Source organism: Spermophilus citellus (assembly GCF_964194105.1).
Source record: "Spermophilus citellus genome assembly, chromosome: 5".
NCBI classification, from domain to species: Eukaryota; Metazoa; Chordata; class Mammalia; order Rodentia; family Sciuridae; genus Spermophilus; species Spermophilus citellus.
The window spans coordinates 103,422,136-103,440,624 of NC_138186.1; positions in this window are offsets into that span (position 1 = coordinate 103,422,136).

Here is an 18,489-nt window from a genome sequence, read left to right on the forward strand (position 1 = left end):
ATGAATTTGGAAGAGCTCCCTCTTTTTCTATTTCCTGAAATAACTTGAAAAGTATTGGTATTAATTCTTCTTTAAAGGTTTTGTAAAACTCCACTCTATACCCATCCGGTCCTGGGCTTTTCTTGGTTGGTAGTCTTTTGATGGCTTCTTCAATTTCATCCATTGATATTGGTCTGTTCAAATTGTGTGTATCCTCCTGACTCAGTCTGGGCAAATCATATGACTTAAGAAATTTATCGATGTCTTCACTATCTTCTATTTTATTTTAATATAGGTTTTCTTGCCTTCTGCTACATTTGCTGTTGTTTTGCTCTTCCTTTTCTAGGGCTTTGAGATGAAGTGTGAGCTCATTTATTTGTTGTATTTTTCTTTTTTTGAGGAATGACCACCAGGCGATGAATTTTCCTCTTAAAACTGCTTTCATTGTGTCCCATAGATTCCGATATGTTGTGTCTGTATTTTCATTCATCTCTAAGAATTTTTTGATTTCCTCCTTTATGTCTTCTGTAACCCATTGATCATTCAGTAACATATTGTTCATTTTCCATGTGATGTAGGATTTTTCCTTCCTTCTTTTATCATTGATTTCCAGTTTCATTCCATTATGATCAGATAAAATGCATGGTATTATCTCCACCCCTTTATATTTACTGAGGGTTGCCCTATGGTATAATATATGGTCTATTTTTGAGAAGGATCCATGTGCTGCTGAGAAAAAAGTATATCCATTTGATGATGGTTGATATATTCTATATATGTCAGTTAAGTCTAGGTTATTGATTGTGGTATTGAGTTCTATAGTTTCTTTATTCAAGTTTTGTTTGGAGGATCTGTCCAATGGTGAGAGAGGTGTGTTGAAGTCACCCATAATTATTGTGTTGTGGTCTATTTGATTCTTGAACTTGAGGAGAATTTGTTTTATGAATGTCACAGCACCATTATTTGGTGCATAAATATTGATAATTGTTATGTCTTGTTGGTGAATGGTTCCTTTTAACAGTATATAATGTCCTTCTTTATCCCTTTTGATTAACTTAGTCTTGAAGTCGATTTTATTCGATATGAGGATGGCCACCCCTGCTTGCTTACGAGGACCGTGTGCGTGGTATATTTTTTCCCATCCTTTCACCTTCAGCCTGTGTATGTCTTTTCCAATCAGATGTGTCTCCTGGAGGCAGCATATTGTTGGATTTGTTTTTTAATCCATGATACCAGCCTATGTCGCTTTATTGGAGAGTTTAAGCCATTAACATTCAGAGTTACTATTGATATATGGTTTGTACTTCCATCCATGTTTGATTATTTTTCCTTTTTTAAAAAAAAAATTTAGTTTGTTTCTCCATGATTATCTTTCCCCTCACCCTCTGTCTTTACCGAGGCACTTCCCACTGATGGTTTTGGTTATTGTTTTTCATTTCTTCCTCGTGTAGTGTTTTGCTCAAAATGCTTTGCAATGCTGGTTTTCTGGCTGCAAATTCTTTTAACTTTTGTTTATCATGAAAGATTTTTATTTCGTTGTCATACCTGAAGCTTAATTTTGCTGGATAAAGAATTCTTGGTTGGCATCCATTGTCTTTCAGTGTTTGAAATACATTGTTCCATGACCTTCTTGCTTTCAGTGTCTGTGATGAAAAATCCATTGTTAACCTTATTGGTTTACCCCTGAATGTAATCTGTCTCCTTTCTCTTGTAGCTTTTAATATTTTCTCTTTGTTCTGTATATTGGATATCTTCATAACAATGTGTCTTGGCATTGGTCAACTGTGATTTTGTGTGCTCGGTGTCCTGTATGCATCTTCCATTTGTATATCTGTTTCCTTTCTTATTTCTGGAAAGTTTTCTGTAATTATTTCATTCAGCAGGTTACTCATTCCCTTGGTTTGAATCTCTGTACCTTCTTCTATCCCGATGACTCGTAAGTTTGTTTTTTTTATGTTATCCCATAACTCTTGGATGTTTTTCTCGTGATTTTTTACCAGCCTTTCTGAGTTGGCTAGACTGTTTTCAAGCTGATATATTTTGTCTTCATTATCTGATGTTCTGGCTTCTACTTGCTCCACTCTGTTAGTAATACTCTCAATTGAGTTTTAATTTGGTTTATCGTTTCCTTCATTTCTAGAATTATTGTTTGATTATTTTTTTATAATCTCTATCTCCTGATAAGGATGCTTAACTTCTTCTTTTATCTGTTTTTGTAATTCATTCTCGATGTGTTCTTTCGCTGCTTGAATTTGCTATCTTGTATCCTCTTTAAGGTTCCATTCCATCTGTCTAAGGTGTTCCTTGAGTTCTTTATATGACCATTTTTCTGATGACTCTAGGTCCTCCTGAATATTTAGGCTGTCCTGCATTGTTTGTACTCCTTTTCTTCCTTGCTTCTTGAAGCTGCTCATGTTGCTTCTTGTTCTGTTTGACTGCTGAGTTACTGTTTACTCCTATAAATTTATTTGATGCTTGGGAGGAAAGGTATTAGAAGGGAAGGGAAGAAGTGACTAAATAGAATGAGAGTAAGCAGGTAGAATTCAAGGAAGGGGGGATAAGATAATTGAAAAGAAATGAAAAGCCAAAAGAAGAAAAAAATAGGAAATAAAAAAAGGAAAAAAAAATTTAAATAATAAAAAAAAATTAAAATAAAATTAGAAGAAAAAAATTTTAAAAAATTGTAAACAAAATTTTAAAAAAAAGAGAAAGAAAGATGAAAATGAAAGAAAAACCCAAATCAAAAAAAAAAGAGAGAAAAGAAAAAAGAAAAAAAAACTAATAAATGCCGTCTTAGAGTTTGATTAACTTCTCTTCCAGTAGGTGGCGCTGTGCCCACCAGGTCAAGTTTCTCCTGTCAATACGCAGGAACCAATCACTGTGCAGCAGCTCCTCCCAGACTGGGCGAGTCTCCAATCCTGAGTGCCTCGGGCCTCCTCTTGTGTCTAGTCACTTCCCACTTTTCCTCTAGCCAAGCCCCTCTCATGGGTGCCGCTCACCACAATACTGGCTACACGCCAGGTCTGCTGCTCCCGGGAGCCCTGTTTTCATGAACGACTGGGCACACTCTTCCAGTTTGCCATTCCCTCAGACCCTAAGTTTGTAGAGCTTGGGGCTGAGAATCCTCAGCGTATTTTACTTGCCCTCCGGTAGCCACGCCCCCGGTAGCTGGTGCAAGAGACCTCAGCTGTCAGCACTGGTGGGAGCGGTAGTTCCGCGCCGCGGGTCCCGCGCCACCTCTGATTCCCTCGGGCTGGCCATCGCGCTCACGGGAGATCTGGGAGGGGCCCTTACGGGAGAGATGGGAGGGGCCCTTAAAGTTTCCCCCATGTGTGGAGAGGGAAGGCTAGGGAATTATACACCTGTAGCCTCAGGTTTCAATGAAGTTATCTCCTCCGCCGCAGTCTGATGACCTCAGTTCTCTGCCATGGTGGTATCTCTTGCAAATGGCGACAGTTCGTTTGCCAGGCGACCAATGCAATGGGTGGGTCCTTACTGTCTCTCCCAAGCCCCATTTCAAACCTGTGGCCACTACCTATGAAGGCTCGGTAGGCATTTTCCTCCGTAGGATGAGACGGGCTGACCAGTTGTTTCAGCCGGATGGATTAGTGCTGAGTCACAGCTGTTTGTCTGCGGGAAGCAGGCGAACGGAGCTTGAATTCAGCCGATCCAGGCTCAGTGTGTGTTCTGAGAGTCCCAGACTGTTCGCCCCAGATCCACGTCAGCTCAGCATTGCCTAGTAATCCTGAGCAAACAGATTTAGGTTGTTTACGACTCCCTATGCCTGCACAGCTGAAGAGGTCAGAGACTTGATCTCTCTGCGCCCGCTGCCATGTTGGAATCCAGGAAGCAATTTCTTTAACAGACATTCATTATTTCTATGTAGGATGTCTTTATAGACTAGAAAGTTTATAATACATAATATGGTTTTGTTGTATCAGGTTTATCAGAAAGTAGTAAAATGTGTTTGTGGGTTCTCACAGTCAGGGCAAGCATAAGCAAAATAAATATGAAAGGGTATAAGATCTGTGACATCTTCCTGTTTATGGTGTTTAAGGTACTTGCCTACCAGCTTCTAGCATGTGGGCGCTTGTCAGCTGGATATCAGTGGTCATAGTACAGAGTCCCCAGTTTTGCCTGTTACTTGAGCATCAACAACTCTAAGAAATCAGAGGTGAATGTGACAAAAACTGTAAGGAAAATATATTAACCTTAGTGAAAAGTTTCAGTAAGAATTATTGTTCCCAAGCTGCATTAGCCACATTTTTTAGCTCATTTCATCATAATGATATTTCTAGTAGAATCAAGGCTAACAACAAAAGTTAGTTTGTATTCCATTTTCCATTACCCCATATTAATTTCCATCAAGAAACGTGATGGCAAGGTAAAGATTTTGCCAACAACAAATAGGGTATTCCCATGTTGCTGCATAATCTCAGAAATTCTAATATCTAAGAAATATAACCATCCACACTTAGTAACCAGCAAAGACATGGATGGTGGATTGACAAATGAGTCTAGAATTAGCATAACATCAGATGTGAAAGAAAAGGTTAATGGCAGTAGCAAGACAACATTATAGAAGAATATATGACCTTGGGAGATGGAGTAGAAAACTTTTGTGGTACAGATTTTGCTTCTTTTATAAAACTGTGAGTACACATTTACCATTATTGACAATGTATGTTCTCTACCAGTTTCAGTGTTACTGTATAATATTTTATCCCTGCTTTCAGGGACAGAAACAAAGTTCACTTTATTTTACAATGTAATGTGTTGGATGTTTTCAAGCACATTATATATGACTTCTGTCACATCTGAGTATCAATTTAGTTCATCATCACAGTGAGAGTATTAGAGTTTATATACAGTAGACAGATAGGAGTTGAAACTGATCCTCTGAGAATGATAACAGGAGGACAGATAGAAATTGGATTTACTGAAAGGTGAAGATTGGGACAAAATTTATTGTGTTTTAAAGGATTACAACTCAAAATGAGAGACATTCCAGCTTATTACATACTTTTTATCAGAAGCAATTATTTATAATTATTATTAGTTCTCACAATGTGAAATGGATTACATGTAGCCAACATTTATCATTATCATATGTTTGTTATCCTTAATTCAGTGAAATTCATTAAATAAATGTTCTCTTTCTCAAGAACCAAATTTGAAAGAAGTTTTAATGAAACTAGTTTACACACACACACACACACACACACACACACACATATATATATATATATATATATATATATGTATAGAGAGAGAGAGAGAGAGAGAGAGAGAGAGAGAGAGAGAGAGAGAGAGAGTTTATCCTAGCATACACCAAAGGAAAATCTTATTTTAAATTGGGTATTTCTTGCATTTGATTTGGCTCAGACACTTTATGGTTTTCAAGTGCTACTAACTCTGTTAGGTTGTTATTAGCATTTCAATTAATGGTTTTCTATCAATAGAAGGCAGATAGTCGGGTTCTCATACAATTTGTACAGCAAACACTAAAAATAAATGATATCTGATCCAAATATTTCTAAGCTATATTTAAGTACATGTCAAGAAAATGTTGGCCAAAGCTGCTTCCAAGTTTCTGGAGCAAAATTGCACCCACATTGTCATCTGTAAACCACAGCTTGTGAACATTTAAGGATCCACAGACAGTTAAATCTGCTGAAAAATTTCTTCTAGTTACAAGAAATCTTTTCCTGTTTAATTAAAAGACAGTTAGTTATTCCCTCCCTACACTCTGTTCTTCCTCATCATGTCCACTTGGTCATAACATGGATTTTTTATGATTTTAAAAGGAAATTTTCAAATCATATAATAGTTTGATTTTATAGGAAAAAATAATAGAGAGAAATATTAAATACTTATCCAATTTTCCTACTATAAACACCTTACTCTAGTGTGAGAAACCTATCACAAGTAATGAACTAATATTGATATATTATCAATAACAGAACCCATATTTTATTTGGATTTCTATAGTTTTCTCTGGTTTTCTTTATTGTTCAAAGATCCCATCTGAAACTCTCCATTTATGCAGTACTCTTAAGTTCCCTTTGGATTTGACAGTTTCTCACATTTTTTATAATGTCCTTGAATATTTTGAGACCTGGTCAGAAATTCTGTAGAGTATTTCTTAACTGGAATCTTTTTTTACTCTTCACATGAATATAAAGAATCAAATAGATACCATACCTAATACTAATGATTTATTTGTTATATTTCTACTGTTTTTAATACTTAATGATTTCAAATCACCTCTCTCATTCTTAGATAGGTAATCCAGAGAGAAACTAAATAAAGACTTTTCAAAACTAAAAGATACTATTAATCAAATGGATCTAACAGAAACTTATATAATATTTCATCCACTGACAACTAAATTCACTTTCTTTTCAGTGTAGGTACATGGAATTTTCTGTAAAATCGATTGTGTTTTAGAACATATAGAAAATGTTAGCAAATACAAAATTGAAATAATTCTTTACATTTTTGTCAGACCATAAGGAACAATATTATGAATCAATGAGAAGATAAAAAACAAAAAACTGTAATACCTATAGATTAAATAACACATTTTTGAATGAGGAATAGACCACAGAACAAATCAGGAGAGAAATTAATAAAAAAAAAAAACCCAACAACTTAGAAACAAATGAGTGTAGAGATACAGTTTACAAAATTTCTGGGACAGTATGAAGACAGTTCTAATGAATAAAATTTATGTCACTGAGTCCACACATTAAAAACAATAGAAATATAACAAATAAATAGTCTAACATTATACCTTATGCCCCTAGAAAAAGAACAAATTAATTCCAAAATCAATAGAAGAAGGAAATATTTAGTATTACAGTCAAAATTAACAATATTGAAAATTATCAAATAAAGAATCAATGCAAAAAAAAATGGTTCTTTGAACAGATAAACTAGAATAAATCCTTAGCCAAACTAATCAAAAGAAAAAAGAAGACCTAATCAACAAAATCAGAGATGTAAAAGGAGATATCATCAAGATACTTATGCAATTCATAGTACTATTAGAAAGTATTTTGGAAATTTTTACTCCAATAAGCTGGAAAATCTTGAAGATATTGACAAATTTCTAGACCTGTGACATAACCAAATTGAACAATGCCGATATAGAAACTTAAATAGACCAATATCAAGCAAAGAAATTGAAGCAATAATTAAGTCTTCCAACAAAACCACCTAAAATAAACCCAGGACCAAATAGATTTTCAGCTCAGTTCTACCAGAACTTTCAAGAATAACTAACACTAATCTTCTTCAAATCATTCCATGAAATACAAAATGAGATAACACTGACAAGTTTATTCTTATTTTTTGGTATCAGCCGGGAGCACCCTGATAACACAACCAGTCAAGAGCACATTGAGGAAAGAAGCTGCAGACCAATATCCCTCATGAATAAAAAATCCTTAATAAAATATTAGCTACCTGCATTCAAAAACACATCAAGAAGATAGTACACCATGATCAAGTGGGTTTCATCTCAGGGATGCAAACCTGGTTTAACATACACAAACCAATAAATATAATGCACCACAAAAAAAAAGAAAGGAAAAAAAAAGAAAAGAAAGTTTAAATACAAAAAACACATGATTATCTTAACAGATGCCAAAAAAAAAAAAAGGCATTTGGCAAATCCCAGCACCCATCCATGTTTAAAGCATTACAGAAAACAGGAATAGAAGGAATCTACCTTAATATTGTAAAGGATACATTTTATTAACCCAAAGCCAAGATCATATTAAAAAAATTTAAAAGACTTTCTCTAAAATCAGGAACAAGACAAGAACACTAACTCTCACCACTTCTATTCAACAGTCTTTGCAACTCTAGTCAGAGCAATTAGGCAATAGAAGAAAATTAAAGGAATTAAATGACATTACATTTAGAAAACCCAAAAAAACTACCTGAAGACTTTTAGAGCTGATAAACAACTTTTGAAAGTAGCAGAATACAAGATCAGCATACATAAATCAGTTTCTTTCATATACTTCTATAATGAGTCTGCTGAGAAAGAAATCAGGAAAATCATTTCATTCACAATAACATCAAAAAATATATACTTGAGAATAAATATAACCAAGTTGATAAAAGACCACTAAAATAAAAACTGTAGAACACCAAAGAAAGAAATCTAAGAAAACTTGGATGAAAAGTCCTCCCATATTCTTCGATAGGCAAAAGTAACAGTATAAAAATGGTCATGTTACTGAAAATGTTATACAGATTTAATGCAGTCCCCATTTAAATACCAATGAAATTCTTCAAAGGGCTAAAAAAAAAAAAGCAATTCTAAAATTATGTGGAAGAATAAGAGACTCAGAATAGCTAAAGAATCCTGAACAATAAGTGCTATGTTGGGCGCATCGCATATTGGTCATTGAATATACTACAGAGCTATAATAACAAAAACAGCATGGTTTTGACATGAAAAAAGACATGAAAACCAATGGCATTGAATAGAAGATACAGAAATTCATGCAGAGTCATCTGATACTCAACAAAGGTGCCAAAAAACATGCATTGGAGAAGTGATAGTGTTTTGACAAATTTCCACATTTTTTTAAGAGAGAGAGAGAGAGAGAGAGAGAGAGAGAGAGAGAGAGAGAGAGAGAGAATTTCTTTTAAAATATTTATTTTTCAGTACTTGGTGGACACAACATCTTTGTTTGTATGTGGTGCTGAGGATCGAACCCGGGCCGCATGCATGCCAGGCGAGCACGCTACCACCTGAGCCACACCCCCAGCCCCAAATTTCCACATTTTTAACAAATATCCATATGAATATCCATATGTAAAAGAATGAAACGTGTTTCCTATCCCTCACCCTGCACAAAAGTCACCTCAAAGTTAATTGAACACCTACAAATTAGATGGGACACTCCACAGCTGTTAGAAGAAACGCCCAATACTCCAAAATATTGACACAGGTATCAATTTCCTTAACAAGCTTCCTAAAGCACAAGAAATAAAACCAAGAATCAATAAGTGGGATGGCATAAATTTAACAACAACAACAACAAACAAAAACAAAAACTCCTTCACAGCAAAGAAAATAAACTAGAGTGTGAATAGAGAGTTTATAGAATGGGAGAAGATCTTCCTCACTCCTCTGACAGGGGATTAATATCCAGTATATATAAGAAACTGAAAAAAAAAACATAAGTAAGTTAATAAACAAATAACCACCAAATAATCCAATTAATAAATTGGCAAAGAAATTAAATAGTCACTTCTCAAAGAAAAAAACACAAGGCCAACACATATAAGAAAAAAATATTCAACATCTGGGACAATCAGGAAATGTAAACTAAAACCACATTGATAATTCCTCTCCTTCCAATCAGAATGATATTTATTAAGAATATAAATAATAATGAATTCTGGAAAGGATGGGGGCAAAGATTCAGTTATATATCATTGATGGGGAGCAAATAGTGGACCACTCTAGAAAACAGTATGGAGAGTCCTAAGAAACAACAAACAAACAAAGAAATAGAACCACTGTAGGACCCAGATATTTCACTCATGGGTATTTATCCAAAAAAACTAAAATCAGCATACTATAGTGATACATGCATACCAATGTTTATAGCAATGTAATCCACAAATAGCCAAGTTATGAAAGCAGCCCAGATGTCCATCAACAGATGAGTGGATAAAGAAACACACACACACATACACACACACACACACACACATACATATGTACATACAGTGGAGTATATAGGAAGGAATTTTATTTACCAATTAAGAATGAAATTATGCCATTAGTTTATAAATGGATGGAATTGATTAAGATAATGGTAAATAACAAAATCCAGACTTATAAAGTCAAGGGTTCACTGTTCTTTTACATTCGTGGAAGCTAAACAAAAATATGGGAATAGGGGAGATGCAGAGAATCCCATGAAAACAGAAGGGAGTAGAGAAAGCAGGTTGGGGAAATGGGAGGGAAGAAGGATAGAAAATAGAATGACTAGCGGAATGATTTTGACCAAATTATTTTATGTACATTGATGAACACACCACAGTAAATTTCACCTTCATGTATATCTACCTTTAAAGCACTAATTTTAAAAATCTATAAATAAACATAAATAAATAGAAGGGAGACAAGTAAAGTAAAATGGAAGGGGGAGGGAGGAGAAGAGAGAAAGAGAAAGTCCTAGGAACTAATTGAAGTAAATTATATTATGCTTTCATAAATTATGTCAAAATGTACCCCAATATTATCTATAACTATAAAGCTCTAATAAAAAATAAATTACAAAATTTCTACCTGTTTATTATAGATAAACCTGAATGGTATTTTAGTAATTTTAACATATTACACATCAATATTACCTTAATCACATGTAGTGCAATAAATCACTAAAACTTATTTCTCTCATCAAACTACATCCCTCCTCAAACTTTGCTCCCTTTGATCAATGTCTTCCTTTTACCTTCCTTTCTTCTCCCATTCTGGGGCTGTTTACTAGCTTTCCACTCCCTATCTAGTACTAGTATTCTTTCCATACCTGGCCTATTTCACTTAGCATAATTTGTTTTTTTTTTTTAATTCTTCTTAAATTTTAGCACTGTGAGATGCTTCAGGATTCTTTTGCATATCCATTGCCCCAGTCATAGAACCATTTGCTTCTTCAGGAATCTGTATATTCTTTTATTGGAGAATGGAATAAGAAACCAAGATTTATGTGCTTGTAGTTTTACTGCAATCTATAGTAAATTTTTGATGGGATAAAATACAGAAATAATTCCTGTTATTTTCCATACACATCAATGTCTGTGATACATAAATATCTGTATTATGCTGTCTCTTCATTTTTATTTTTAAGCAGACTTAAAGTGCATTCATTTAGGAATGAAGAAAGTGCTTTATTTTACTATACAATTAATGTAAATTGGAAGCAAAGGAAAGGATGGACATTAAAAATAGTCTTGGTATGGAGATAAAATATTTTGAAAGATGATATTGAAATTTTTGTTGGTTTTATTTTCATGTATAAAGCATTACTGCAAAATTGGTAGCTTAAAATTATTCACTTACTGCCTCACAGTACCTGTAGATCATAAATACTTTTTGAAGGAACTGATTATCTGCTCAACATCTCATAATACTACCATGAAAATAGTAGATTGACTATTCTCAAGGAGGGTTGAGATTATCTTTCTAAGCTTACATGTTTTAGCAAAATTCACTTCTTTTCAGTTATAGAAATGGAGTTCCCATTGCATTTCTAGCTATCATCTAGGTTATGCTCCTAGCTTATAGAGAAAGTCACATTATTTGTCATTTGGTTCCTTTCAATTTCAAATTCAGCAAAGGAGTATGGCTCATATAGAATACTCCTCATGCTTTGAATCTCTTTGTTTCAGAAAGAACCCTGTGTTTTAAGGTTTAACAATTAGATAATGTACACCAAAGATAATCTCCCTTTACTAAAGTCACTTCTGCTATATAAAGAAAGCCAATCATGGTAGGAAAGTCCTTCAATTCACAAGACCCACTCTTTATAAAGGGTATGTGGATTGGGGGCAGGAATTTTGGAGACATTTTGGAATCCTTACTACAACAAAATTGTGTTTAAAATGTTTAGTAAAAACAAAAGAGAAAGTGAAAAGAGAGATAAGCAACTCAAGGCATGCAGAGTTCAACTACAAACAATTCAGGATTAATTAGATATGAGACTTCTAGTCAGAAGTTTATGAGATGAGTCTATACTTATGCTTTTCTGTGAAATATGCAAATCTCATTTCATGCCAAGTAGTCTGAAATTTTCTGTTGTTAGTGGAGGGTTTTAAACAAGGGAATAACAAAGAAAAATGTGTCTTATTGATCAAACACTTAAGTAACAGCAGAAATGATCATTGTGCATAATATATTGTTGGAGTCAGAATCAGTAAATAGGTTCAAACAAAAGTTAACAATGGCCTGAAATAATAAAATTGTAGTAAGAAGGAGGAAACTTTCATAATGGGCATTGAAAATCAGGGAAGGGTTCATAATGCCTCCAGTTGTGTAAGCCATGGAAAGATTATAGAGTGAGAGACAGAAACAAAAAACAGCGAAGGAAAGATTGAGGTATGGGGAAAATTTAGAGTTGTTGAATCTGAAGATAATATATATATTGAGGTCTGTGGGAAATTTGAGCTGATAAATAGATCAACAGGGGATTGCATTGGGGTGTGGATATGATCCAAATATGTTATATACATATACTACTATGCCACAATGAAGCCCATTGTTCTGTATATTTAATATACACTAACAAAAGATTTTTTTGATACCCAGATTAAACCCAGGAGTGCTTAACTACTGATTCATATCCCCAGACCTTTTTAGTTTTCCTTTAGACATAGGATCCCACCAACTTGCTTAGGACCTCACTTAAATTGCTGAGGCTAATTTTAAACTTGGGATCCTCCTGCCTCAGCCTCCCAAACACGTAGGCTTACAGGTATGTACAACTGTGCTCAGCCCAAAAAGGTGTTAATAAAGAAAAATGGATCAATTATTGTGCAAAGTATCTTGAGTAAAAACTTACTAGAAGGAATAATTATACATCGCACCTTCAATTATTGAAGAATCCCAATGCAATATTTTTTTAAAAAGGAGACATCATGAAGAAGTATAATATCAGAGAGTAGAAGGATAAAAAAGTTTTGTAGCAACACTTGCATGGAAAATTTTATTTGAATTAGGAAATGGAAAACCGGAATTTAAGCATTCATTATTCTACTTAGTCAGTGGTTTTGTTCAGATAATTTAAGAAGAATATACATGCAACAGTTCACATCATGAAGTTTTTATGTATGCTCTTTAATTCTGGCAAGAAATGATATAAAATATTGTTATGGTTTGGACATAATATGTCCCCCATAACCCACATGTGAGACAATGCAAGAAAATTTAGAGGTGAAATGATTGGATTATGAGACCCTGAACCTAATCTATACATTAGTCTATCTGAATGGATTACTGGGTTAACTGCAGGTAGGTATGGTGTGGCTAGAGGACAAAGGTTGCTGGCAGTATGGCATAATATATTTTGTCCCTAGTGAGCAGAGTGCTCACTTTTGTCCCTCTCCCTCTTGCTCTCCCTCTCTCTCTCTTCCTCCCTCTCCCTCTCTCTTCTTGCTGGTGCTATGTCCTGATCTGCTTTCCTCTGCCATGGACTAAGAAACTCTGAAATAGGGAATCCCATCCAAACTTTTCCTCCTTGAATAGTTTGTCAGAGGTCTTTTGGTCACAGCAGTGACAAAAGTGACTAAAACAAATGTATTATTTTGTCTGTGAAACTTATTATCATCCTCTGACCCATTTGTGCCCATCCTGGAGCCAATAATGGCTGGGGACAGACAAAGGAGAATGAAAAGGAAAACTAAACATAACAAGTAACATAAGAAGGGAGCATACACTATCATCTCTTCCTGTTCCCTTGACTCTGGAGTCAGCTAGATATTTGGCAAAGAGTAGAAGAATTCTCAGTATTTTAAAATGACAGGTTTCTATTTGACAGCCATCATTTCAAAACTAAAACAAGCTTTGTCATTTATTAGAATAGAATATACATCCTATAGGAAATGCATTTCTATTTTTTATATCTGGAAACAAGATTTCTATGAGCACACAAGAACCCTTTACTTCTATGCAGACTTCAGAGATGATTATACATTGCATTGTCACTGGGAATTAAGTTTTTTGTATTGAGAGTGGAAAGAGAAGTGGGCACATGGCAACTCTCCATTTTATTTTATCAGTATAGGAAATTTGATTTTCTTTCCTTTGACATTGTTTGGCTATCTAGATAGATCTATTTATCCGGTAGTATTCAGATATCTATGTCAGTTTATGTTTAGATTTAGCTTCAGCCAAGAAAATATTTTGTTTCCTCTTTACATATATGAAAACTGCTTAGACATGTGTGTAAAGATGGAATTTCAATGGAAAGGTACAGCAAGTTACAGTGAGCAAAGAAGATATATGACCATTTCTAAGTTGTTTTTAAAATATAGCAAAGCAAAAGAGGAAAATAAAAACTGCTCCAGACAGAGCATAGAATAATTAGTGATGACCATGATCAGCATAAACACCAGTGCTCTACATGAAGAGAGCAGGCTTCAATCAATGCATAACTTCTTTATATCCACACTGCCTACTCCACTCACCTAAAGATGAGTGATAATGAGAACCTCCTCTTTCTTGCATAACCTAGATCTCTTTCACCCATGTTTTTGACAACGTACTTCCACACATCAATCATTATTTTGTTTAAAATTTTAAGCAACAACATGTAGTGTAGCTAAAGAGAAATATGTTAAAAGGGATAGGAACATATGTAAGAAAGGACATTAAAACAAAATAGAGATTAATATTTTAAGATACTATCCTAACACAATTATTTTATAGATGAGGAAATTAAGGTGGCTAGTAACTTAGATTCTTGCACATGATTCTAGTTAGGAAATGGGAAGTATAATTTCAACTGTTCCTGGATGGACATGATGAAAGGATAATTTGTCTCAGAGAAATATACTGAATTGGAGAAACATGCTGTTTGTTCGCTTCTTTGGAAGAATTAATGTTGATTAGTTCGAGGTGATGATTTTGTAGAATGATGAAGGCCATCCACTCTGTGCTATGGGGTTACCGAGAAGGGAGTAACTAAGCCTGCATGGTTGGGAAAGTTGTAAAGGCCAAGTAGCATTTTGAGAGCAGGGTCACAATGGATAAATGGAATTTCATAGACAATGGCATTTATATCCTAGAAGGTGATTTAACCATTGGGTATATTTGGAGTGGAAAATGTGAAAGGAATTCACCAAGTTCATGGATAATGAGGACTGCATATGGGTCATGAACAATTTTGTGTATCATTTAGTCTAAAGGGAACAGATTTGTGATTCCAAAAGATAGACAAATATATGATTAAATTTGTAAGTTGGGAAAAACAATTGTTGATGGTGGAACACTGAAATAGAACTCAGTAGGAAGAGAAGTTAGAAGAAATTGGAGTATCCCAAGAAGTATACGATAGTTCATACACAAAATAATTGAAGGGCAAGAAGTGTTTTGAAGAAAAAAAGTGAAGATCAAGATATATTTCATAGGAAAAAACAACAGGACATGATGACAAATGGTAGGAGATATTCTGTTGGAGAATGTCTCATAGCTACCATGTACTTTTACTCAATAAATGTCCAATCACCCCTTTGCTTCTCCAAGGAATGCCTTCATCACTCATGTCATAACCCCAGAAAATAGTGAATTTGTCTTTCTCAACACCTTGTCCTGTGGCAGGCTGCTTGACAATTGGCACTTATCCTCTCCACAGTATATTCGGCTCCATGTCAGTGACACAAGGAGAAGAGTTTGTGAGTTAGGCTCTACAAGCAAGGACAGCATTAGTTTGTTTACTGTGCTTTGTTCCTTTTATGACCAGCATTCTAAGTAGCAGCTCTCTGGATGTTCATTCAAGAAAGAAGTTCTTACATAGTAACAACAAGTTTGCTCTATTTGCAATGTTTGTGCGAGAGATAGTCTGGGTTTTTCCAGACAGTATTTATCTGAGCAATTTTGTCTGGGTCCACTCATATTGTTCCTGTAGTTGAGTTGGCCCTTGGAAACAGAAAGGGATAATTTCAAGGATGTGGCACTTTACTATCTCTCTTCCTTTAAATACAACACATATTCACATGTGTTTGTTTGCCTATAGAGCACGTTTACAAATGCACATCCTATCTTCAGATTCTGACAGAAAATATTTGAAAGTAATTATTTCTGGGCTGAACATGTACACACTTTTATTCTTGTCATTATTCCCTAAACAATACAATTATTCACATAGCATTTTTATTGTTGTATTATTTTTAAACTAGATGTGCTAATGTAGCGAAGAGTGATTTTGTAGATTTATGCAAATAGCTCTCCATTTTTTTGCAGAAGACATAAGTATCTATACATTTTGGCATACTGGGGAGGAATGGTGTCCTGAAAACAAACCTCTGTGGATATGGAGACGTTATGTTATCGATTACTAGGATCCCATCACCCTAAGCATTTCCAGAAATCACATATAAATATCGGAGGGAGCCCTGGTATTAGAATATATAATTTTCTAGGTCATATTTAATTCTGGTCAACTTTAATCTCTAGTCTTACAAGAAGAGTTTCTTCTGCTGTCTAGACTACAGATTGTTAAAATCGTCTTCACATTAGTGAAGCTGTAGCTCTAAAATTACCAATATCCAGTGACATTTCGACTCTAGTAGAATCTCTGGGGGTGGGACCCATACTTTGTCATTTTCCAGCTCCTATAATACAAGCTCAGTAAATTAAGCTATAGTGAAAAATATATGCCCTAAACTACAGATGTTTAAATGCGTTTTAATGATTACATAAAGTACATTTCATAACAACCATCTTTACATTATTGTTAAAGGTAACTAAAATAATGTGTGGAAAGACTACTTAAAATATTTCAAGTATTATTAGGTCCATTGTTTTTAGAATTCTTGTTCTGGACATTTCAGTTTATATCCAACTATCTTCTCATCAATGGACAAATTAATTCTGCAGTATTAATAATTGTTTATAAGAACAAAGGTGTCCTCTATTTTTGTTTCCTGTCACTAGTAAAAGCTTGAATCAGTTTTGGTATGAGTGATTTAAAAGGTAACTAGTGTATCGAAGTAATTTTCCATAAAATTTCATGTTTACTATGATCTAGGAAAATGTGAATTTGAATGACCATTTAATGTTAAAGTATCCCTTCATATTATGTATATTTTGAGAAAGAGTTGAGAATTAATTGTGTTTTCAGCAGTGGCATGACTCGTTTTTAACTAAAATAGGTTAATTTTTTGTTCAGTTCCAGGGATGCCTAAATGTCTGATAGTTACTTTTGGTGAAGATAAGGATGACTGGGATAATTAATGATTTATAATGTACTGTTTAAAATTAGAAAGTCTAAAGGTGGCACTCAGTGTCAGCTTGTTTATTGATGACTTATGCCAGGTGTCATTGGTTAAAAAGCCTGGCTGGCTTAATAATCAGTGAGGCATAAAAGACCCTGCTACGGATGATCTCTTTTTTTTTTACATTTGTTTTTTTTTCCCTTTCTTATTTTATTTTTTTTATTGGTTGTTCACAACATTACAAAGCTCTTGACATATCATATTTCATACATTAGATTGAAGTGGGTTATGAACCCCCAATTTTACCCCAAATGCAGATTGCAGAATCATGTCGGTTACACATCCACATTTTTACATACTGCCATATTAGTGTCTGTTGTATTCTGCTACCTTTCCTATCCCCTACTATCCCCCCTCCCCTTCCCTCACATCTTCTCTCTCTACCCCATCTACTGTAATTCATTTCTCTCCTTGTTAATTTTCTCATTCCCCTCAAAACCTCTTATATGTAATTTTGTATAGCAATGAGGGTCTCCCTTCATTTCCATGCAATTTCCCTTTTCTCTCTCTTTCCCTCCCATCTCATGTCTCTGTTTAAAGTTAATCTTTTCTTCCTGCTCTTCCTCCCTACTCTGTTCATAGTTGCTCTCAATATATCAAAGAAGACATTTGGTATTTGTTTTTTAGGGGTTGGATACCTTCACTAAGCATAATCTGCTCTAGTGCCATCCATTTCCCTGCAAATTCTATGATTTTGTCATTTTTTATTGCTGCATAGTACTCCATTGTGTATAGATGCCACATTTTTTTTTTCCATTAATCTATTGAAGGGCATCTGGGTTGGTTCCACAGTCTAGCTATTGTGAATTGTGCTGCTATGAACATCAATGTGGCAGTATCCCTGTAGCATGCTCTTTTAAGGTCTTCAGGGAATACGGATGATCTCTTCTACTGTCCTGAAAGCAAGACCTTTAAAAACATACCAAACCTGTGGTAAAAAGAACTTGAGAAAACTGCAGCTGGCAGTCTCTTCCAACCTGACACTTGCCAGAGCTTCTTTCATCTATGGAGCAGTATATCTTTATTACCCTCCTTTCATGTTGTTCTCTGGCATCTAATGGGCCTTTTTCATGATCTTATTATATGTACTCATTGCATATAGTTATTATAAATATTGTTCTGTGGCCATTGTGTCTACCAATACATTTCAAAATATTTCTCTGTTCAAAATTCAAATTTGTATTTTTGTCTCTAATGTTAAAATCACTTAACCTATTTATTTTCTGAAGATTAGACATATCACTTGATCACAAATTTAATCCAAGAATAATTAATATGTGGTTTAAGATTTTATATATATATCTATAAATATATTTATATATATGTATTATATATGTATATATATAATTCAGGTAATTTGGGGGGGAAGAAAAGGAAAGAACAACTTTGTGTGAATTATAAAGAAAAAACAAAGTAAAATAAAACCTAAAGTGTGCTTTGCAAGTCCTCTGCAGGCTGAAGGTTACCTATGATCTTCAGAGTTAA